The sequence below is a fragment of the Antechinus flavipes genome, chromosome 6 (genome assembly GCF_016432865.1).
Source record: "Antechinus flavipes isolate AdamAnt ecotype Samford, QLD, Australia chromosome 6, AdamAnt_v2, whole genome shotgun sequence".
NCBI lineage: Eukaryota > Metazoa > Chordata > Mammalia > Dasyuromorphia > Dasyuridae > Antechinus > Antechinus flavipes.
In genome coordinates this window covers 127,353,983-127,379,106 of record NC_067403.1, presented here as the reverse complement: position 1 = coordinate 127,379,106, position 25,124 = coordinate 127,353,983, and positions in this window count along the sequence as shown.

The window sequence follows — 25,124 nt, the reverse complement described above, 5'->3', positions numbered from 1 at the left end:
AGAGAATGACAATAAGGAGACAACATACCAAAATATGTGGGATGTAGCCAAATTGGTAATAAGAAGAAATTTTTTATCTCTAGAGGCCTTCTTGCATAAAATAGAGAAAGAGAAAATTAATTAATTAGGCTTGCAACTAAAGCTAGAAAAAGAGCAAATTAAAAACCCCCAATCAAACACTAAACTTGAAATTCTAAAAATAAAAGGAGAGATTAATAAAATTGAAAGTAAAAAAAAAACTATTAATAAATAAAACTAAGAGTTGGTTTTATGAAAAAAAAAAAAACCAACAAAATAGATAAACCTTTGGTAAATCTGATTAGAAAAAGGAAAGAGGAAAATCAAATTGTTAGTCTTAAAAATGAAAAGAGAACTTTCCACCAATGAAGAGGAAATTAAGAACAATAATTAGGAGTTACTTTGCCCAACTTTATACCAATAAATTTGATGACCTAAGTGAAATGGATGACTACCTTCAAAAATATAGGCCTGTCAGATTAACAGAGGAAGAAGTAAATTGGTTAAATAGTTCCATTTTAGAAAAAGAAATAGAACAAGCTATTAATCAACTTCCTAAGAAAAAATCCCCAGCACCAGTTGGATTTGCATGTGAATTCTAACATACATTTAAAGAACAATTAACTCCAATGCTATCCAAACTATTTGAAAAAAATAGTGATTCAAGACAGAATAGTCAACTATAGCAATCTAGTGTTTGACAAACCCCAAGACCCTAACTTCTGGGATAAGAATTCATTATTTGATAAAAACTGCTGGGATAATTGGAAATTAGTATGGCAGAAATTAGGCATGGACCCACACGTAACATCATATACCAAGATAAGATCAAAATGGGTCCATGACCTAGGCATACAGAATGAGATTATAAATAAATTAGAGGAACATAGGATAGTTTATCTCTCAGACTTGTGGAGGAGAAAGAAATTTGTGACCAAAGATGAACTAGAGACCATTACTGATCACAAAATAGAAAATTTTGATTACATCAAATTAAAAAGCCTTTGTACAAATAAAACTAATGCAAACAAGATTAGAAGGGAAGCAACAAACTGGGAAAACATCTTCACAGTTAAAGGTTCTGATAAAGGCCTCATTTCCAAAATATATAGAGAACTGACTCAAATTTATAATAAATCAAGCCATTCTCCAATTGATAAATGGTCAAAGGATATGAACAGACAATTTTCAGATGATGAAATTGAAACTATTACCACTCATATGAAAGAGTGTTCCAAATCATTATTGATCAGAGAAATGCAAATTAAGACAACTCTGAGATACCACTACACACCTGTCAGATTGGCTAAGATGACAGGAAAAAATAATGATGAATGTTGGAGGGGATGCAGGAAAACTGGGACACTAATGCATTGCTGGTGGAGTTGTGAACGAATCCAACCATTCTGGAGAGCAATCTGGAATTATGCCCAAAAAGTTATCAAATTGTGCATACCCTTTGATCCAGCAGTGTTTCTACTGGGCTTATATCCCAAAGAAATACTAAAGAAGGGAAAGGGACCTGTATGTGCCAAAATGTTTGTAGCAGCCCTGTTTGTAGTGGCTAGAAACTGGAAAATGAATGGATGCCCATCAATTGGAGAATGGGTGGGTAAATTGTGGTATATGAATGTTATGGAATATTATTGTTCTGTAAGAAATGACCAGTAGGATGAATACAGAGAGGACTGGCGAGACTTACATGAACTGATGCTAAGTGAAATGAGCAGAACCAGGAGATCATTATACACTTCGACAACGATATTGTATGAGGACATATTTTGATGGAAGTGGATTTCTTTGACAAAGAGACCTAACTGAGTTTCAATGGATAAATGATGGACAGAAGCAGCTACACCCAAAGAAAGAACACTGGGAAACGAATGTGAACTATCTGCATTTTTGTTTTTCTTCCTGGGTTATTTTTACCTTCTGAATCCAATTCTCCCTGTGCAACAAGAGAACTGTTCAGTTCTGCACACATATATTGTATCTAGGATATACTGCAACATATCTAACATATATAAAACTGCTTGCCATCTAGGGGAGGGGGTGAAGGGAGGGGGGGAAAAATCGGAACAGAAACGAGTGCAAGGGATAATGTTGTAAAAAAAATTACTCTGGCATGGATTCTGTCAATATAAAGTAATTATTAAATAAAAATTTAAAAAAAATAGTGATTGAAGGAGTCCTACCAAATTCCTTTTATGAAACAGATATGATACTGATACCTAAACCAGGTAGGACAAAAACAGAAAAAGAAAATTATAGAGTAATCTCTCTAATGAACATTGATGCAAAAATATAAAATAAAATATTAGCAAAAAGAATACAGAAAATCATCCCCAGGATAATATATCATGACCAAATAGGATTTATACCAGGAATGCAGGACTGCTTCAATATTAGATAAACTATTAAATAATTGACTATATCAATAACAAAATTAACAAACAGTATATCTTGATAGATGCAGAAAAAAGCATTTGATAAAATCTAACACCCATTCCTATTAAAAACACTAGAGAAGATAGGAATTGTAATGGGCTGAAGCTTGAGTTGATGCACTGAGGTCCCAAGCACGTGAGGCTAAATAGTAATTGGACCATACTCTGTAGTCACTGAATTCCTTATACAAGCTTTTGCAATTATGGGTGTGCCACAAGCAATAAAAATAGACAATGGTCCTGCATATACTTCTAAACATTTTGCACACTTTTGTGCACAGTATAAGATTTTACACACCACTGGCATACCTTTTAATCCTCAAGGACAAGCAATAGTAGAGAGGAGAAACAGAGACATTAAGATGCTCCTCCAAAAACAAAAGAAAGGGGGAGCCACAGGTAACCTAGAGAACTTCTAAATCTTATACTTTATACTATTAACTTCTTGATTTTTGACAAAGATGCACTGGCTCTGACAGACAGGTTTTATAACCCATCAGAAGGGTAGTGTCCAGAGCAAGCAGCTCCAGTATCTTTAGATAATTGCCATGTGATGTGGAGAGACCCAGAAAGTGGTGAATGGAAGGGACCAGATAGGCTAACTGTTTGGGGAAGAGGATTTGCTTGTATCTCTACAGGTGGAGAAGGAATCAGATGGGTGCCAACGAGCCGTATTTGCCTTGTTCATCGCAGAGACACGGAGCAGACCCTTGAAACAAAGGAAAAGACCCAAGAAATATCAGGTGGTTCTGTTGCTGATTGTGCTCACCATTGAAAGAGCAGGGCAGTTGTGGCATTTGACTCATGGACATCGAAAATTGTTGGACTTCAAAACCCTCAGGAATCATTGGATTCTCTGAGACATCATAAGATTGTTACAGGACTTGAAAACCCTCAGGAATCATTGGATTCTTTGAGACATAAAATTGTTGTAGGACTTGAAAACCCTCAGGAATCTTTGGATTCTCTGAGACATAAAACTTGAAAACCCTCAGGAATCATTGGATTTCCTGAGAAATGATAAGATTGTTGTAGGACTTCAAAATCTGCTGGAATCATTGGATTCCCTAACACATAAAAAGACTTTTGCAGGAGATCAAAAACTTCGGGGGATCATTGGGTTCCCTGACATGTGAAGCAATGAACAATAGATTGGTTTTGGACTATCTCTTGGCTGCTGAAGAAGGCATATGTGTGACTATTGTTTATATTCCCTCCTTCTAGGACTTCTGGCAATCTTTTACAATTCCATGTTGATTTATATTGTTTGTTATACTGCTACTTGCATGTACAATTCATGTTTGTTACACCACATCAAGCCTGCACTGACTGTGGGGAGAGTCATCACTAATAGCCTCTGCTATTGCTATGTGCTTGTGTAATACCTCCCATGCTGATGGGTTTATGCATAATAAGGCCCTTCAGCCCTGAAACTCGCTAGCAACTCCCACTTCCCTTTAGTGCTTTTCATCTCCCTTCCTGAAATGTCAGGGGGGTCATGATCACCTCCTTTCCTGAGAAGTCAAGGAGGGTGTGATCACCTCCCCTTGGAGGCTCTGACCTCCCTGAGAAGTCAGGGATGGCATGACCACCTGTGTTCTAAAACAAAAGAAAGTGGGAGACGGTAATGGGCTGAAGCTCGAATTGATGCACTGAGGTCCCAAGCACATGAGGCTAAATAGTAATCGGACCATACTCTATTAATATATATGCTTGGAAAAAGAATGGCCCCCGCCCACTCTTTGTGCAAGTCCTGATGTGTTATATAGGAAATGATGTAGGGACGATTTTGGTGGGTAGAGGCAGAGGGGAAGAACGAGAGGGGAGAGAGACACTGCTGGCCAGATTCGTGTCGCAGCCGCTCACAGTCCTATCGCCATCCCCCTTCACCTCCACAAAAAGTAAAGATCAAAGATTTTCCCTTAACCTGAATTCCTGACTCTGGCTGATTTTAAGTAGCATCTATTTAAAACCATCAGCAAGCATCATATGTAATGGTGATAAATTGGAACCATTCCCAATAAAATCAGGAGTGAAACAAGGTTGCCCACTATCACCATTACTATTCAATATTGTATTAGAAATGCTAGCTTCGTCAATAAGAGATGAAAAAGATTAAAGGAAGTAAAGTAGGTAATGAGGAAACCAAATTATCACTCTTTGTAGATGATATGGTGATATACTTTGAGAACCCCAGAGATTTTACCAAAAAGCTATTAGAAATAATCCACAACTTTAGCAAAGTTGCAGAATACAAAATAAAACCATATAAGCCATCAGCATTTTTATACATCACTAACAAAATCCAACAGCAAGAAATACAAAGAGAAATTCCATTTAAAATAACTATTGATAGTATAAAATATTTGGGAATCTATCTGCCAAGGAAAAGTCAAGAACTATATGAGCAAAACTACAAAACGCTTTCCACACTAATAAAATCAGATCTAAAAAATTGGAAAAATATTAAGTGCTCTTGGATAGATTGAGCGAATATAATAAAGATAACACTACTACCTAATCTATTTATTTAGTGCTATGCCAATCAGACTCCCAAAAAACTATTTTAATGATGTAGAAAAAATAACAAAATTATCGGGAAGAACCAAAGGTCAAGACTTTCAAGGGAACTAAAGAAAAAAAAATCAAATGAAGGTGGCCTACCTAGATCTGGTAGTTGATTAGTCAATAAGTTAGGTTCACAGGACAAAATAATCAATAACTATAGCAATCTAGTGTTTGACAAACCCAAAGACCCCAACTTTTGGAAAAAGAATTCATTATTTGACAAAAACAGTTGGGAAAATTGAAAATTAGTATGGCAGAAACTGGGCATTGACTCACACTTAACACTGGACACCAAGATTAAAAGATCAAAATGGGTTCATGATCTAGGCATAAAGAATAAGATTATAAATAAATTAGAAGAACATAGGATTGTTTACCTCTCAGACCTGTGGAGAAGGAAGGAATTTGTAACCAAAGAAGAACTAGAGATCATCATGGATTACGAAATAGAAAATCTTGATCAAGTTAAAAAAGCTTTTTTACAAATAAAACTAATGCAGACAAGATTAGAAGGGAAGCAATAAACTGGGAAAACATTTTTAAACTTAAAGGTTCTGATAAAAGCCTCATTTCCAAAATATATAGAGAATTGACTCTAATTCATAAGAAATCAAGCCATTCTTCAGTTGATAAATGGTCAAAGGATATGAACAGACAATTTTCAGATGATGAAATAGAAACTATTTCTATCCATATGAAAAGGTGTTCGAAATCATTATTGATCAGAGAAATGCAACTTAAGACAACTCTGAGATACCACTACACACCTCTCAGATTGGCTAAGATGACAAGAAAAGATAATTACGAATGTTTGAGGGGATGTAAAAAAAAACTTTGACACTCCATGTTGGGGGAGTTGTGAACAGATCCAACCAGTTTGGAGTTATCAAACTGTGCATATACTTTGATCCAGCTGTGTTATTATTGGGCTTATAATCCAAAGAGATATTAAAGAAGGGAAAGAGATCTGTTTGTGCAAAAATGTTTGTAGCAGCCCTTTTTGTAGTGGCTAGAACCTGGAAATTGAATGAATGCCCATTAATTGGAGAATGGCTGAATAAGTTGTAGTATATTAATGTTATGGAATATTATTGTTTTGACCAGCAGGATGATTTCAGAAAGGTCTGAAGAGACTTACATGAACTGATGCTGAGTGAAATGAGCAGGACCAAGAGGCCATTATATACTTCAACAACAATATTATATGATGATCAATTCTGACGAACATGGCTTTCTTCAACAATGAGATGAACCAATTCAGTTCCAATTGTTCAATAATAAAGAGAAACAGCTACACCCAATGAAAGACCTATGGGAATGCATTTCCATTCCTATTTTTGTCTGCTTGCATTTTTGTTTTCCTTCTCAGATTTTTTTTACCTTATTTCTAAACCCAATTTTCTTGTGCAGCAAAATAACTGCATGGATATGTATGCATATATTTTGTTTAACATATACTTTATCATATTTAACATGTATTAGTCCACCTGTTATCTAGGAGAGGGTTTGGGGAGGAGGGGAAAAATTGGAACCAAAGGTTTTGCAAGAGTCAATGCTGAAAAATTACCAATGCATATATCTTGGAAATAAAAAGCTATAATTTAAAAAATCATGTTGTGAAACAAAATATATATTCTTCCCTCCAAAAAAATCCTCAAGAAAAATAAAATTTTAAAAAGTAGCTTCAGTCTATATTCAGACACAATTAGCTCTTTCTTTGGATATGGATAGCACTTTGCATTTTCACTTTGGAGATGTCATCATTGTATTGCTGAGAATAGCAAAGTCATTCACAGCTGATCATTTTACATTATTGTTGTTACTTTGTACACAGTACAATTCATTTTGCTTCAAATTGGAAAATGAGTAAATATCCATCAATTGGGGAATAGCTGAATAAGTTGTGGTATATGAAAGTAACGGAGTATTATTGTTCTATAAGAAATGTTGAATGTTGAATAAATGTTCACATCTTTTTTATGGTTTTTTTTCCTCTCCAAAGTTTTCTTTTCCCCTTTTGTTCTAATTTTTCTCTTTCAACACAACTTATAGAGAAATGTGTATTTAAAAAATTAATATACATATGTAAACAGAAAAAATAAAAAAATAAATTTCACTTTGCTTCAGCTCATGGAAGAATTTCAATGTTTTTCTAAGATAATCTTGCTCATCATTTCTTATAGCACAATAGTATTTCAGCCAGATCTCATTAGGTTCTGGCATTTTTTAGAGGACCCTCTCTTTTAGGCTTTAATTTCTCTGCCAGTTTACTGCTTTGTAATCAAGGCAGAGCAGTTGGCCTATAGCAGAGTCATCTCTATAACTTCTCTAGCCACAGAGATCACCTCCCCCTGGTCTGCTCAGGATGCTAGCCTCTCGCTGCCTGTGCTAGTCTGTTCCTGGCCCCTCAGGACAAACCTTTCCTGGCGAGCTTCTGGATTGGCTGGTAAGTTGTAGTGCTTCCAATCTTCATGAATTTAAGTAGTGAAGAGCTATTTTTGAGGCTGCATTAAATAGTTGGTTATGAGGGGAATGAGAGGAGCTTAGAGAGTCGTGTGTGCCTGCTCCGCCATCGTGGCTCTGCTCCCAGAAGTCTTCTGCTGATAATTTGTTGTCTGGACCCAACTGGTCCAGAGTTAATTTAGAAGCTGGATTTGCTAATTTGTCTGAGGGTGTAGGAGAAGGTCAGGTGGAAACATGTGTTGTCTCTGTAATATTGGCTTTGCCCCTGGAAGTCACATCTCTAGTTTTGATAATAGCTTGTTCTGTTCCATATTTTCCTTTTTGTTTATTTTTCTGTTAGACATCTAAAACTGAGAGGGATTTGTTCAAGTTTCCTTGAATTTTTTTCCTTGAAGTTTTCCTTGAAAAGATATTTTGTTATTGTCAAGTCTTCTTGTAGTTCCCTTAATGTTTCTTTTCTTTCTTTCTTTCTTTTTAATAATAAGGCATGGAGAGAATATAAATTTATACCTGATTTCGGTTTGTTGTTCCGTTCAGCACAATGTGGTTTATTTGTTTAGTCCTTTTTATTTTTAAAATGTTCATTTTTGTTTTGACAGATAGCATGATTCCTGGCTTTTCTATTTTCTAAGTTTTATTATATGTGTTTCTTTATTTTCAAAATGTATTTCATGTAAGCAACAGATTGCAGTTTTTATATAATCATTGCATTTTTTTAAAAAATTGGATTGTTTAATCTATAGAGAACTTAAACTCTAAATAGGTGTACTTGAATCTGAGAATGTAGAGCACTTAAGATATTACTTATTCCATGTGAAACAATGGCTTTATTAGCATATATTTGGATCATGGCTCTCCTCACCTTTGGTGCTTGCTGAATATTTGGGAGTAAGATAATCGTAGACAAGGATTAGGGGGTGGAGTGAAAGAAGAATGAGTGACTTGGCCACAAGATAAGGAGAAGAGAGGCTGGTGACTCCGGACTCCTGGATCCAGGATACATCTTTGAAAGCCTTGTGGCAGCTTGCCTGTCTCCTTCACTTCTCCCCCTAAAGACCAAGGACTTTAATTTATCCTGACTCTGGCTGACCCTGAAGCCCTTCAGGGAGCTAGCTCATATTCTACAGTTGACACCCAAGATGGACCAAGAACCCTAATTTCACTGAAGAAATCCCTGTGACCAGCAAACAGGGTGAGTATTAAAATAATAAAACATAGGGAACTTACTTTGTTAAGAGCTAAACTAGTAAATTTCATTTTCTAGATGAAATGGGACAGATATTAGGAAAAGATTCACCCCACCTCCACCCCGAGAGAGCTCTATAGAAAACATACGTAGACTAATAAAGAGGCAAGATTTGTTTGTAACTTGGGAGCAGATTGGTGGACTCTTGGAAACATTAGAATGCATGTCCTCTTAGTTCTTCAAGGAAGAAGAAATAGAGGCAGATAATCGGAAACTAGTAGATCAACTATGTGAATATAACAATGATAAAGGTCCTGATTCAATTTCTAAGGAACCATTCTATATATACAACATAATACAATTGGCCTTAAAGAATCCCACAAGTTTTATAAAAAAGAAAAGCTCTAAGGAGAACAGCCAAATAAGGAAGCATGAAGAGAAAGAGGAAGAGAAGGGAAATGACACTGATAAAATAGCCTAAGGGAATAGGGAACTTAAAGAGTGTGGTGACTCTCACTCTCAAGGCCCAGTTTCACTTCCACCTACACCTGAGCAGGCTCTTGAACCTTCCCCATCAACTTCACCTTCCTGGCTGGAGGGAGGAGGAGGAGTGGGAGGAGCAGTGTTATCACCAGCATCTCCACCCCAGTAATTACCTTCCCCGTCCATGACGCAATTGCCAAAGGCACTACTTAAAGCCAAAGAGGAAGGTCAGAATTCAGTTGATTTCAGAATAGAAATTTATTCTGTAATTGAACAGCTTAACTCTTCAGGTCAAGAAAGGAGAAGATGCACTCCTTTAAATCTAGAAATTATCAAAAACCTAAAAAAGGCTTGCACTCTTTACAGATCTAACCATCTTATGTTAAGATGTTATTACAGATTTTGGCTTATGAAATTTTAACCCCTAGTGATTAGAAATCTATAGCAAGGACATGTGTCCAGTGTTAGGCTTGACTGCTTATCAATTGCAACCATTGTATGATATTTTAAGGGGAGAGAGTGCTTTAAACTCACCATGCCAGCATACAAAAGAAACTCAAGAGACTTTGAGAGAGCCTGTGTTCTAAAAGAAAAGAAAGCAAGACATGTAGAGGACTGAAACTCTGAATAGGTGTACTTGAATCTGAGAATGCTGAGCACTTAAGGCTAATTGCCTATTTGATGTGAGACAATGACTTTATTAGCATATATTTGGACCATAGCTCTCCTCACTTTTGGTGCTTGCTGAATGTTTAGGAGTAAGATAACTGTAAACAAGGATTGGGGGGCAGAGTGAGAGAAGGGAGAGTGACTTGAGGGCAGGATGAGGAGGAGAGAGCCTGGTGACTCCAGACTCTAGAATCCAGGATACATCTTTGACAAGCCTCGTGGCAACTTGCCTACCTCCTTCACTTCTCCCCCTAAAGATCAAGGACTTTAATTTATCCTGACTCTGACTGATCCTGAAGCCCTCCAGGGAGCTAGCCCATACTCTACATTAATCCATTTACATTTAAAGTTTTGATAATTCAATTTGTATTTTTCTTCATTTGTCTCTTATATCGGGTTTCGTCAAATTATGATTTTTTTTGCCCTTCACATTGCTATATTTCTTTAGTTACTCTAGCTTAATCTTTTAAAAGATTTTCCTAGTCCCATTGGTTATCTTCTTTCCTTCAATTTACCATTTGTTATCCCTTTCCCTTTTAGGTTTTGCTTAATGGTTTCTTTTTCTTTCCTGCCTGTATCTAGTTATTTAGTTTTCTCTTTATCTCCTCTTATTTACTTACTTGAACCTCTCTTTCTCCTCCTCCCTTCAACTATTTCTATTCATCAGTCTGGAATTTTATCTTTTGCGCCCTTTTCCTTACTCTTTTCTTTATTCTTTCTGTCTATACTTATCTGATTTATGACTCTTATAAATATCGAATCCCTCTGTATTTTCTGTATTCTTCATGAAATCAAAACTTCTAAAATCTCCATTCTGGGTTCTCCCCTCTGCTCATTTTCCTTAGATTTCCTTTTTCCATTTTGCCTAAGTTGAAGAATAATATGAAATGATTTTGATTATGCATTTTACTCATGAACTATAATTTCCCCCGGTTAACTTCTTTCCCCATTTGCTTCAAAATCTTTTTCCTGGGTCTATGTCCTCCTCTACATGCTAATTGCCCCTATGAGTTCCAATCTCCCTACTTCTGAGGTAGTATGAATGCTGTTTTCAAACATCAAATGCTCTGGGCAACACTCAGCACAATATTTTCATCACTCTGAATAGAATTAACTCTCTTTATTCATGGGAGTATTCATTGGTGTAACTCCATATCAAAACTAAGGCAAATACTGCCTTCTATCCTCCTTCCATTTCTGTTCCCCAACTCTCCTCCTGCTCCCCTGTATGCTCTTCTCTTCCTGAGAGACCATAGAGGTAACCTCATCATTATTAGCCCTTGATTTGACATGGGTCCATCCTATGCTCCTGTATATCTCCATATTCTTCAGTTTTTTAAGCATTCCCTCATTTTGTAATGTGGCTCCACCAAATATATATATATATATACATACATACATATATATATACATGTATCTTTATACACACATACATGAATTATATATATATTCATCTGTAGATAGGTGTCATCGTAAGATTCCATTTCAATCTCTTCACTGTCGTTGTTGTTGTTGTTCAGTCATATCTGACTCTCTGTGACTCCATTTAGGATTTTCTTGGCAAAGATACTGGAGTAGTTTGCCATTTTCTTCTGTAGCTCACATTAGAAAACTGAGGTTAAATTATTTGTTCAGGGTCACATAACTAGTGTCTAATGCCAAATTTTAACTCAGATCTTCCTGATTTCATGACCACCATTCAATCCATTACATCATCTATTATCCCTCTTCACTATTACTTTTTCTTGACTTCTGCCTTCCTTTCAGACTCCCTTGTATACCGTGCCATTACTGTTGCTTTTCTTGGCTGCTACATTCTTTCACATTTTTACATTTCTGTTATCTGGGGTGTTCAAGAAGCAAATAATTTCTACGGGTCTATTTTTCTTTTGAAGAACATTTCAAACATCTATTATTGAACAATAGTTTTTTTTTTATTCATAGTTAAGCTTGGATTTTTCAGGATACAATACCCTGTGGTTTATCCTGAGCACCATTTGGAATAGAACATTCCATTCCTCTCATACTTCCTATTTGAATTACTGTTCCTTTCTGTTAGAAGGTCTTTTTTTTTTTCTGATTGTATGCAAAACTGACTTCTGAGTTTAATTATTCAGTTTAACTACTATGTGTCTTGGAATTTGTATTCTGGTTGTTTTGTTTGTTTTTGTTCTTAAAATGATCCACAAATTCTTTCAATTGGTACTTTATTTTCTGTATGTCAAAATTCTAAATAGTGCTCTTATAGTATTTCTTACATTATATTTTTCAAATCTGGTGTGCTGTCATATTCTAGGAGATCTATAATCTTGTCTCTATTAATCCTATCTTTGAAACTAATATATTTTGCTTGGCTTGTGAGCACATTTTCTTTAATTTTTTTCTTCTTCTAGATTGTTCTTTATCTTAGTTTATCTCCATTTACTGAAAATTATCCTCTCTTTTGTTTCTTTGATGAGATTTGCCATAACAAATGCTAGTTTTTTTCTATTCTGGCCATTATTTTTGTGGGAAGGTCATAAATTCTGCTATCATAATCATCATTTCTCTTTTAAGTAGATTAGAAACAGCATGTTGAAATCCTAAATTCTCATATTCCACAGGATCTTCCTGTTGGATCTTTTTCCTTTGATTTTCAATACTTATTCATAGATATCTGTTCTTGATTACTAGATCCAAAAGCCATATTTTCTTTTTTTAAATTATTTACTGATCATTTGCTTATATTTAAGATTTTTGAGTTTTTTTATTCCTGAAATCTTTGGTGATTTCAGATGATTTCTCTCTCCTCCCCCTTATTTTTCTCTATTGTTCTCTTTCTGATTTCTTGACTGATGGTTATTTCTCTAAAAACTAGAGTTCAAACTCTCAGCTTTTTCTTATGATAGATAATTTATGATTTCCAGTCCAGACGTCTGCCCCAGTTGACTTTTGGAGTGACAAAACTGGACTCAGAAGAATGCTAAGCTCTTTTTTCTGTTTAGTTGATTGTCACATAGACCCCTCACATACAATGTTTTCTCCTGGTGGTCCCACCACCTTATTTCCATTCTTCTCAGGTCCAGCATCAACAATTCAGAAAGTCACTAGCCTGGTGTTACAGTATTGATTTCTATATATGGGCCACCATAACTTAAGGCCGGGGTGGGAAGGCACTATATTGAGCTGACCTTTATTTCCAAATCAAATACATACACTGCCCTGGCTGTAGTAGCCTCATAAATATTTCATAGTCTAAAGCCCAGATATACATGACACTGGAAAAAGGAAGTGGGGCTGGGGACTGGAGTATGATGTTGTTGTTCTTGTTGCAAACTCTGAGTATGATGTTGAGTTAGTAAAGTTTTATTCTTGGAAGTATGATGGGTAGGGATCATGTGAGTAAGTGCTGAGCAAATTCAATGTAGGTTTCAAGTCATGGTTGTGGTTGTTTTTAACCTTTTAAGTTTTGGATTTCCTAGATCATGAAAATAGCTGAAGTTTCTTTACCTTGGAGCATAATTTCTGTCTTAGAGAGGTTTGAGAGATCATGAGGATTGGGAGTGGAGAGGTGAGAAATGTAAAATCCTCAACCTTGTTGGTTAACCTTTCTGTTAAAATTAAATTTCACTAGATTGTCTCTAAGGTCCTTTCCAGCTCTAAACTGTAGACTCTATAAGATTGTATAACATTTTGAAGGTCTGCTATGGATGGATGTAAAATGCCATAATAAAAAAAAATTAGTAAAGACTAATAACTTCCATTTGTAGAACATTTTCCAGACATTATATTATTTGGTCTTCCAAATAACTGTAATTTCCACATAAAAAAACTGAAGTTCAACAACATGCTATTATATCCTTAGCAAATTAAATAGCTGAGGCAAGATTTAAATTCAGGTCTTCCTTATTCCAAGTCTAGTATTCCAATACTCCACATAGCATATTTCAGGATAATTTGGTTGCTTTGGATCCAAACTAGGAGGTGTCATGGGCCCATCTTATGGGTTCTATTGGAAATTTTATCTGAATTCCAGGTTGCTATGCACATGGATCTTAGAATCTCAGAATAAGAAAAACCTCTGAAGTTTTTTAATTCAATATATACCTGAATACATAGACTATCCATGTTAAGTGACCATGAAGACCCAACTTGAACATTTTTTAGAGATGGAGAATCTCCTAAGAGGAGTCCTTTCACTAATTGTTAAGTGTTCATTTATTTATTTATTCACCCATCCATTCAGTTAACATATTTATTCATTATTGATGATATTGATTTTATTTATTTAATTAATATATTGAATAAATCCCAATTTCATCTCTGAAATTTCCACCCTTTACCCCCATATCTAGGATCAAGCAGAACAAAAATCTTCCCTCTTTCACATGGTACTACTTCCTGATATTGAAAATATTATCACATCCCTTAGAATTCTTTCTTCCAGGCTGAAACACTTCAGTTCCTGCAACTTATCCTCTGAAAATAAGACTCCTTGTATTGTGTTTTTGGGTTCTGTATCTCACCGGCAATTTAGTGAAGCTTATAGATCCTGTGTCAGAATAAAATTTTGAAATACATAACAAAAATTATATAGCATTAAAATGAAAACCATTTATATCAAAACATAGTTATCAAATTTTCTTTTAAAAAAAGTTTGCATATTCTAAATTAAGAACTCCTATATAAAGAATGGTTTCAAAGACCTTCTATTAGATCTCTACTGCTAAACTGAAATAGAAATGGATCCCTGTGTCCTGAGTTTTGACTTAGAAAATTAATTTTTTGTTATGTTTTATTGTATTTTATTGAATATTTCCTAGTTACATTTTAATCTGGTTTAGGCTATTCTCTGCAATTTACCACACCAGCTAGACAAGTTTCTATTTGTTTTAAATGTGATACAAAGAACTAAAAGCAACATTATGGACATGGTCTAATTAGGGCTGAGCATAATGGTGCTTACTTTTCTTATTATGGATAGTACATCTCTATTCACACAGCTTAAGTTTTCGTTAATGTTTTTGGCTCCAATGTCACTGTGGTAATGAGATTGCTTCCTGGAGTGCTTATGAAATATCCACAGAAACCACAGAATATTGCCGAATACTATATCTAAGCCATAGAGCTTTTCCATTAAATAAATAGGACCCAGAAGGAGAGTTTACAGAAGTGGCCCCAGAATTACAATGATAAAACTTTCCTACACATTTCATTATTTTCCCTTTTCTGAAAGGAACAGTCTCTGATTGACTTCAGGCCCAACAAGTATACCCTTATTTAAGTATGAAAAATGGACATTTTAGTCATTACTCAGGGTGAAAAATAGTATTTAAAAATAGACCCAAGAAACTTATGAATGTCAGTCTGAAATGTCCAGAACAAAAATTTAACAGATCTCTCAAAACATTGACAATCTCTCACAGATTTCCACAGCCGATTCCTCTTATCCCAATCCCATTCTCCCAGCCAAACCCTCACAATAATTTAGTATGGTTCTTCAAGAAGATACTTAAGCACTCCAAAAGGATCTTTTGTACAGCTATTTAGGTTGTTTATTTAGTAAAGAAAAATATGTTTAGAAAGCCAGAGAGTCTGAAATGAAAATATAGTAGAATAAGGGACAATTCTTTAGATATCCTTTCTCTGGGAAAACAAAAAGAGACAATGACCTTTATTTTAGCTTGAAAAGGACAAATGTAGACCTAATAGCAAAGTGAACAATTGTTTTTTCCTTCCTTCATTATCTGTTGTTGCTTTTTATTTGAGAAGCTGCATGATACAGTGGGTGGCACATTGTATCTAGAGCCAGGAAGACTGAGATTAAAATCCTGTCATTACAGGAAAGCATAGGAAAAGGAGTAGATATCCCAGGTGCTCCACTGTTACCCCTACAATATCAAGAGAGGCATTAAGCAAATTGAGTGAACCTCTTGTGGAGAATTTTTGGAAAAATTTGGAGAAGAATCCCACAAGATAAGAAGCTGCAGATGAATTATAATCAGCACCATTGGAGGGAATATCTAAATCCATTAGAGAACAGATCCATTGAGGTAATTAAGGTTTGCTGCTTCTAAGCATGCTTAAAGTCTTCATTTATTTATTTATTTGTTTATCAAGTAGAGAAAATTGAACAATATTCAGAATTCTAGCTCTTAAGTTTTACTGTGTGGTTTAACAATTATGTACATTTGATACCTACAACTACCTGTACTTTTGTTACTGTTGGAGACATTAGGAATATAGTATCTTAACTCAATTAGAAACAAGAAATCCTAGTATCACTTCCTAGTAACCTCAGATCCCTTAATTATCTTTAATTTTTTTATATTCCTAACAGCAAATAAATGGAATTATTAAACATTATTGCAAAGCTAGTGTGGAATGATGTAACGTATGGCAACTTTTCAAGTGTTTTCACTGATTTATCATAATGTTTTCAAGCAGTCAGAAAGAAAAAAAAATTAAATATAACGGAGTCACAGTCAGTATCATGTAAAATTTAGCATCTTCTGTCTTAAAAGAATTCAAGGGCTTGAAATATGATATTCTGAAAATCATAGAAATTAAAGTTACAATTAATACAATGTAATGTAATATAAAAATAGAAATAAAAAATTCAAAATAACCTAACCAACAAAAATGAATAAACTCTTTCATGGGAGGTTTTTGGTATTTTGATTATTTTGAATATTTGAATAATTGAAAATTCAAATATATTGAATATTTTGAAGTATTTGATTAAATGGAAGATTTTTTAAGCAATTCTGATGAAAAGATAAGAGTTGATTAAAAAATTTGACATTCAAACAAGAAATAAAAACAAGCATAAAAAGTAAATCTGAAAGAAAAGATCTCATTATAGCTAAACTATTTACATTTCTATTATGATGATCAACTGTGAAAGACTTGGCTACTCTGATCAATACTATGATCCAAAATAATTCCAAAGGACATATGACAAATTCTATTCCTCTCCAGAAAGATAGCTGATTAATTCTGAGTGCAAATTGAAGCATACTTTTCTCACTTTATTTTTCTTGCTTTTTGACATATGGCTAATATGGAATTTCTTTGCTTTTTTCATATGTATAATTGATATCATATTGCTTTCCTTTTCAGTGGGAGGAGATGGCAAAAGAATAGTTTTCCATTTCTTTCTCTAAATATTTCTTTTAACTAAAAACTTTATCCACTTTTTTTTTTAATATGTCATTTATATGACATTTGAGGTCCCTTCCAGATTTAAACTTTTCTGGGGGGATTTTATATTATGTATTTATTATTATTATTATTATAGCTTTTTATTGACAAAACATATGCATGGGTAATTTTTCAACATTGACCCTTGCAAAAACTATTCCAACTTTTTTCCACCTTCTCTTTACTTCATCCCCTAGATGGTAGGCATGTTAAATATGTTAAAATATATGTTAAATATAATATATGTATACATATTTATTAAGTTATCTTGTTGCACAAGAAAAATTGGATTTAGAAAGAAAGTAATAATAATCTGGGAAGAAAAACAAAAATGCAAGCAAACAACAGAAAGAGTGCAAATGCTATGTTGTGATTCACTCTCATTTTCCAGTGTTCTTTCACTGGATATAGCTGGTTCTGTTCATCACTGATCAATTGGAACTGATTTGGATCCTCTCACTATTGAAGATAGCCACTTCTATCAGAATTAATTCTCATATAGTATTGTTATTAAAGTGTATAATGATCTCTTAGATAAGGGAAATCTCGTTTTACTTAGCAACCAAACCTCTCTGTATTCATCCTGCTGGTCAGTTCTTACAGAACAATAATGTTCCGCAACATTCATATACCATAATTTACTCAGCCATTCTCCAATTGATGGGCAGCCAATCAATTTCCAATTTCTAGATAGATTTCCAAATATTTGTTAGTGATGTATAAAAATGCGGATGACTTATATGGATTTATTTTGTATCCTGCAACTTTGCTAAAGTTGTGGATTATTTCTAATAGCTTTTTAGTTGAATCTCTGGGGTTCTCTAAGTATACTATCATATCATCTGCAAAGAGTGATAATTTGGTTTCCTCATTATCTACTCTACTTCTTTTAATCTCTTTTTCATCTCTTATTGCCAAAGCTAGCATTTCTAAAACAATATTGAATAGTAATAGTGATAGTGGGCAACCTTGTTTCACTTCTGATTTTGTTAGGAATGGTTCCAATTTATCACCATTATATATGATGCTTGCTGATGGTTTTAAATAGATGCTACTGACTATTGTAAGGAAAAGTCCATTTATGTCTATCCTCTCTAGTAATAGGAATGGGTATTAGAATTTATCAAATACTTTTTCTGCATCTATTGAGATATGCTACTTGTTAATTTGGTTATTGATATAGTCAATTATGTTAATAGTTTTCCTAATATTGAACCAGTTTTGCATTCCTAGTATAAAGCCTACTTAGTCATGGTATATTATCCTGGGAATGATTTTTTGTAATCTTTTTGCTAATATTTTAGTTAAGTTCATTAGGGAGATTGGTCTATAATTTTCTTTCTCTGTTTTTGTTCTACCTGGTTTAGATATCAGTACCATGTCTGTGTCATAAAAGGAATTTGGTAGGACTCCTTCAATCCCTATTTTTTTTGGATAGTATTGGAGCTAATTGTTCTTTAAATTTTTTGGTAGAATTCACATGTAAATCCATCTGGTCCTGGGTATTTTTTCTTAGGGAGTTGATTAATAACTTGTTCTATTTCTTTTTCTAAAATGGGACTATTTAACCAAATTACTTCTTCCTCTGTTAATCTCGGCAAGGTATATTTTTGAAGATATTCATTCATTTCATTTATCAAATTTATTGGCATAAAGTTGAGCAAAGTAACCCCTAATTATTGCTCTAATTTCCTCTTCATTAGTGGTAAATTCTCTCTTTTCATTTTTAAAACTAACAATTTGATTTTCCTCTTTCCTTTTTCTAATCAAATTTACCAAGAGTTTATCTATTTTGTAGTTTTTTCATAGAATTAACTCTTAGTTTTATTTATTAATTCAATAGTTTTTTTTAACTTTCAATTTTATTAGTCTCTCCTTTTATTTTTAGAATTTCAAGGTTAGTGTTTGATTGGGGGTTTTTAATTTGCTCCTTTTCTAGCTTTTTTAGTTGCAAGCCTCATTCATTGATTTTCTCTTTCTTTATTTTATGCAAAAAGACTTCTAGAGATATAAAATTTCCTCTTATTACTAATTTGGTTGCATCCCACACATTTTGGTCTATTGTTTCATTATTGTCATTCTCTTGGGTGAAATTATTAATTGTGTCTATGAGTTGCTGTTTCATCCATTCATTCTTTAGGATGAGATTATTTAGTTTCTAATTACTTTTTGGTCTATTTCCTCCTGGCTTTTTAATGAATGTAATTTTTATTGCATTGTGATCTGAAAAGGATGCATTTATTATTTTTGCCTTCCTGCATTTAATTTTGATGTTTTTATGTCCTAATATATGGTTAATTTTTGTATAGGTTCCATGAACTGCCGAGAAGAAAGTGTACTCCTTTCTGTCTCCATTTAGTTTTCTCCAAAGATCTATCATACCTAACTTTTCTAGTACTCTATTCACCTCTTTAATTTCTTTCTTATTTATTTTGTGGTTTAATTTATCTAGTTCTGAGAGTGCAAGGTTGAGATCTCCCACTATTTTAGTTTTGCTGTCTGTTTCTTCTTGCAGCTCTCTTAACTTCTCCTTTAGGAATTTAAATGTTATACCACTTGGTGCATATATGTTTAGTATTGATATTGCTTCATTATCTATGGTAACCTTTAGCAAGATATAGTTTCCTTCCTTATGTCTTTTAATGAGATCAATTTTTGCTTTTGCTTGATCTGAGATCAGGATGGCTACCTCTGCTTTTTTTACTTCACCTGAAGCATAGTAGATTCTGCTCCAGCCTTTTACCTTTACTCTGTGTGTATTACTCTGCTTCAAGTGTGTTTCCTGTAAACAACATATTGTAGGATTCTGGCTTTTAAACCAGTCTGCTATCCACCTCCACTTTATGGGGGAGGGGAGTTACCCCATCCACATTTATGGTTAAAATTACTAATTCTGTATTTCCTGCCCTTTCCTTGTTAACCTCAGATTATACTTTTTCTCTTCCTTTCCCCCTTACCTTTCTCCCCAGTATTAAACTTCTGAGCACCACTTGCTTCACACAGCCCTCCCTCTTTAGGATCCCTTCCTCCCTCTTAGAGTCCCTTCCTTTTTCTTAAACTTTTCTCTTACAATTTCTGTATTTCCTTCTATTTAAGCCTACTCCTTCCCTGTTCACTTTTCCCTTCAGACTTTTCAATGAGATGGGAGACATTTTTTCTGTAAACCAAAAATGTCTAACATTTTCTCTTTGAGCCAATTCTGATGAGAGTAAGATTCTTTTTTTTTAACCTTTTAAATTAATTAATTAATTAATTTTTAAAATCTTATAATACCTTTTTATTGACAGAACCCATGCCAGGGTAATTTTTTTTTTTACAGTATTATCCCTTGCACTCGCTTCTGTTCCGATTTTTCCCCTCCCTCCCTTCACCCCCTCCCCTAGATGGCAAGCAGTCCTATATATGTTAAATATGTTGCAGTATATCCTAGATACAATATATGTTTGCAGAACCAAACAGTTCTCTTATTGCACAGGGAGAATTGGATTCAGAAAGTAAAAATAACCCAGGAAGAAAAACAAAAATGCAAATAGTTTACATTCATTTCCCAGTGTTCTTTCTTTGGGTGTAGCTGCTTCTGTTGATCATTTATCAATTGAAACTGAGTTAGGTCTCTTTGTCAAAGAAATCCACTTCCATCAGAATACATCCTTGATGAGAGTAAGATTCACACTATGTTCATCCCCCTCCCTTCTTTTCCTCAGATATCATAGGTTTCCTTTGCCTCTTCATGAGATGTAGTACCTCCATTTTCCCCTTTTTTCTTGTACAACTTCCTTTCCACTTGTAGATACTTTTTATATTATAACAGTAAAACCAAATTATACATGTACTCTTTATGTATACTCCTAACAGAAATATAGTTCTCAAGTGTTCTTTTTACCTTTTTATGTTTCCTCCAGATCTAAACTTTAAGTAAAAGTTTTAATCTTTTCTTCAGAGGCCTAATTGATCATATATGCATATGTATGCAAGTGTGTATGTGTGTGTGTGTGTGTGTATTCATGTATATATATAAAACACATGTTTATATATATGTACAAAAATATTCTTCTGTGCTTGTATGTATACACACATACACAGAGAGAAAAGAAGCAGAGACTAAAAAATAAAGATTATCTAGGAAAAAAATTACCTAGGAACATACAGGCACATGGGTAGGTAGATCTGAGGCAAGATTTCAAGCCCAAATCTTCTTGATTAAACTATGTTGCCTTTCCATGTTTATGCATTAGTTTTATAAAGACATCTTAGATTGAGATTTTGGACTTGGGCCAATTCCCTCTGGTACTCTTAGCTAGGTAAAGTTGGTCTTGTTTGATTGGTTGGGAAAAAAATCAATTAGTTAGACCCCCTGAGAGGGAAGTTTAATTAGCTAATCTCTGAGGAGCTCAAGGAAGTCAAGGCTCAGCCCATTTGGGTGGTGAGACTGCTTCAGAAGGGAAAGAAGAAATCATACTTTCCTCTTCCCCTCCCTCACCATAGTATCTAACAGTAAAGCAAAAGACATCTAACTCATCCATCAGTTTAAGAAGGAGGTCTACATAATAATTGTCAATTAAATACATGTTGATTATTATTTGAGTAATTGCTTTTGATAAGAGTCAATTAAGACTGCTATCTGATAGTTCATGGAAATCACATTGGTGTGAATTTGTTATATATGGTTTTAGAATTAACCAACCAGTTAGTACTATATGGGAGGTAGTAGCCAGTTTGGGGAGACATCCCTAGAGTATAAATGCACTTTGAGGAAGTAATTGAGGGAAGGCATAACATTTTTATTGTCAGAGACTTGGCCTTATGCCCACTAACCCTGTTTAATTTTTAACATTTTATAGTTTTATCTGTGTGTGTGTGCAGTCAAATAGGAATAGAAATGGTGTTCTTGTTACCCTGTCCTTTAAAAAAAAGTTTAAATTTTAAATAGCAATAACCTCAGTTTTATATTTGGTTTAGTATTTTCAAGGTTTTTTCTCTTTTATGCACATCAAGATGGCAATTGTATTGTAATTTAATTTGATCTAATAGATGTTTATTAAAGGGCATTTTGGACTAATATCATCTCATCATATTTTGTGTGTAGGCTCTGAGCATGGAGAAATTATGACATAAGGAATCTGATGGGTGTTACAAGCAGAAAAATTTTTAAAAGAAGAAGAATTGAGATCTTCAAAATTCAGAATCATGGTTTGGGGGCAGTGAGAGAAAGCAACTGTAATAGAGGACAGTCCTAATGTACTGAACTGAATAGACCATCTGGACCATGATGATTACAAAGTTGAGGTGAGAAATGCCAACCATTCTTCAATCTGCTGCCAATATTTTTTAAAAAGATCTTAAGAAACAGATTATTTCACATCCTAAGCATCCATCCATTGGTATGAAAATGCAAAAGAGACTATGCTCTTTTATTCTGCTCCAAAGAAATTAAGAATAGAATTGGAAATTATATTGTAACTCCTTAATTCCTTCATCTATTGAGCATTGAAAATTTTATGCTTCTTGATTTACTTCTATATTACTAGAATGTATCAAATATTGATTTAATTTTATATATTCATATCAATTAAATGCTTTTACTATTAAATTTATTTGTCTCAAATATTTCTAGTAATGGTTACACATCAGGTAGAGACTTGGAGAATTTCTTTGATAATAGACAGATATGCCAAATCTAGGAGTAATTGAGGGAAGGAGAAATTATTTATTACTATAAAATATAACTAATTGCTAGAGATAGAAAAGGAAAAATAAAACAGTTCCTGCCCTTAAAGAAGTTTTCTCCTAGATTCTGTTGGGAGATTTATCCCAAATAGATATTGATGCTGTGCATGAGCTTCCTGATCTACAAAAAACTTCATATCAACCCTGAAATGACTTTGCTGATTCCACTAAAGTCCATATAAGATGTATTTGATTCAGCAGTTTTGTCTAAAATCAAGGGACTTAAGCAAGAAAATTTAGATGGAACTCTTTACTCAAGCATATGCTATTATATCATTAAAAAGAAAAGTTTAAACATTTGCTTAGCTTCACCTTGGGTTTCAAAGACAATTTTCTTTATTCAGATGACGAGCATTATACAGGGGCCAAATAGCTGTACCAGATCTAAAATTATATTATAAAGCAGCGGTTACCAAAACCATCTGGTATTGGCTAAGAAATAGACTAGTTGTTCAATGGAATAGGTTAAGTTCAAAGTATAAAACAGCCAATAACTTTTATAATCTAGTGTTTGACAAACCCAAAGACCCCAGTTTTTGGGATAAGAACTCATTATTTGACAAAAATTGTTGGGAAAATTGGAAATTAGTATGGCAGAAACTAGGCATTGACCCACACTTAACACCGTACATCAAGATAAAGTCAAAATGGATTCATGACCTAAGCATAAAGAATGAGATTATAAATAAATTAGAAGAGCATAGGATAGTTTACCTCTCAGACCTGTGGAAGAGGAAGGAATTTATGACCAAAGAAGAACTAGAGATCATTGTTGATTACAAAATAGAAAATTTTGATTATATCAAATTGAAAAGTTTTTGTACAAACAAAACTAATACAGGCAAGATTAGAAGGGAAACAATAAACTGGGAAAATATTTTTATAGTCAAAGGTTCTGATAAAGGCCTCAGTTCCAAAATATATAGAGAATTGACTCTAATTTATAAGAAATCAAGCCATTCTCCAATTGATAAATGGTCAAAGGATATGAACAATTTTCAGATGATGAAACTGAAACTATTTCCACTTATATGAAAGAGTGTTCCAAATCACTATTGATCAGAGAAATGCAAATTAAGATAATTCTGAGATACCACTACACACCTGTCAAATTGGCTAGAATGACAGGGAAAGGTAATGCGGAATGTTGGAGGGGATGTGGGAAAACAGGGAAACTAATACATTGTTGGTGGAATTGTGAATACATCCAGCCATTCTGGAGAACAATTTGGAACTATGTTCAAAAAGTTATGAAACTGTGCATACCCTTTGATCCCACAGTGTTTCTATTGGGCTTATACCCCAAAGAGATACTAAAGAAGGGAAAGGGACCTGTATGTGCCAAAATGTTTGTGGCAGCCCTGTTTGTAGTGGCTAGAAGCTGGAAAATGAATGGATGCCCATCAATTGGAGAATGGTTGGGTAAATTGTGGCATATGAATGTTATGGAATATTATTGTTCTATAAGAAATGACCAATAGGATGAATACAGAGAGGCTTGGCGAGACTTACATGAACTAATGCTAAGTGAAATGAGCAGAACCAGGAGATCATTATATACCTTAACAACGATACTGTATAAGGATGTATTCTGATTGAAGTGGATTTCTTCGACAAAGAGATGTAACTCAGTTTCAGTTGATCAAGGATGGACAGAAGCAGCTACACCCAAAGAAAGAACACTGGGAAATGAATGTAAACTGTTTGCATTTTTGTTTTTCTCCCCAGGTTATTTTTACCTTCTGAATCCAATTCTTCCTATGCAACAAGAGAACTGTTTGGTTCTGCACACATATATTGTATCTAGGATATAATGTGATATATTTAATATGTATAGGCCTGCTTGCCATCTGGGGGAGGAGGTGAAGGAAAGGAGGGGAAAAGTTGGAACACAAATGAGTCGAAGGGATAATGTTGTAAAAAAAATTACCCAGGCATGGGTTCTGTCAATAAAAAGTTATAAAAAATTTTTTTAAATAAAGGGGCCAAATAGTGTCACAAAGTTTTCATTATATAACATTCTTGCCCTCTGGCATTATAGGACCTGTTCTGGTGAACACTAGGCCACCATAGACATTTTGCAACAATTAAAATTTTTGTCCTTAAAACACCAGAAATGAGTCACGTTAGGGATGCTTCCTCTTTGGGGAATTTACAATGGCAAATCCAGCAGCCAAAAAAATAATGAATCCATTCCTTTCAGAAAGATAATATCCTCTCCTTTTTTGATTTTATTTATACTATTTTACTTTTATATAAGTGAATATCTTTAGCAAAGGTGAAGGTTGGAGAATTGGGGCTATAGAGATAGTAAGGCTTCATCAATTTTTTATGTATTAAATGTGAAATAATATTTATTCACAAAAGAAAACTAAGTGACT